Genomic DNA, 834 nt, shown 5'->3' on the forward strand with positions numbered 1-834 from the left:
GGGAATCGAAACTAGCTAGATTGCATGCAAGGCAAACGCCCAACCCGCTGTGCTATTGCTACAGCCTCTCAATTTCTAATTTTATTGAAAAGCGTCATCCTGTTTTCCAAAAGGGCTGAACCAGTCAGCATTCCCACCAGCAGTGAAAGAGTCCCTTTCTCCCCACATCCACGCCAAACACGGGTTGCTTTTGTTCTTTTGGATGTGGGCCAGTCTCTGTGTTGTGAGATGTTATCTCATTGTTGTTTTGATCTGCGTCTCCCTGATGATTAGTGATGTAGAGCATTTTCTCATGTACCTCTTAGCCATTCTGATTTCTTCGTTGAGAAATTTTCTGTTCATTTCATCGCCCCATTTTCTGATAGGGTTGGATGTTTCCTTCTCATGGAATTCGACCAGTACCTTATATATCCTTGATATCAGCCCTTTATCAGATGGATATTGGGAGCATATCCTTTCTCATTCCGTAGATTGTCTTTATATTCTGGCCACTGTTTGTTTCTTTTTTTAAATATGGAAAGCTTCACGAATTTGTGTGTCATCCTTGTGCAGGGGCCATGCTATTCTTCTCTGTATCGTTCCAGTTTTAGTATGTGTGCTGCCAAAGCGAGCATTCACTGTTTCTTTAGAGGTACAGAAGCTTCTAATTTTAAGATAGTCCCATTTATTTTTCTCTGTTTCCACTTGCCTAGTCAGTGGAGTGTCATATTTGAAGATACCTGTAGCTTCCTGTAACATGGATGGTTTTGCCAACTTTATCTTCCATAATGGATTCTGGTCTGAGTTGAGGTGTTTAATCCATTTTGATCTGACTTTTGTACATGGTGTTAGGTA

General features: G+C 41.0%; 1 non-coding gene across 1 annotated transcript; it reads right to left on the reverse strand.

The window, feature by feature from the left end:
* Positions 1-507: 507 nt before the first annotated feature.
* On the reverse strand, positions 508-614 carry LOC130036252 (U6 spliceosomal RNA). The gene has a single exon (XR_008794305.1). It is a non-coding gene; the product is annotated as a U6 spliceosomal RNA (small nuclear RNA).
* Between the last annotated feature and the right edge of the window lie 220 nt (positions 615-834).

Source organism: Sorex fumeus, unplaced genomic scaffold, assembly GCF_029834395.1.
Source record: "Sorex fumeus unplaced genomic scaffold, SorFum_2.1 ptg000063l, whole genome shotgun sequence".
NCBI lineage: Eukaryota > Metazoa > Chordata > Mammalia > Eulipotyphla > Soricidae > Sorex > Sorex fumeus.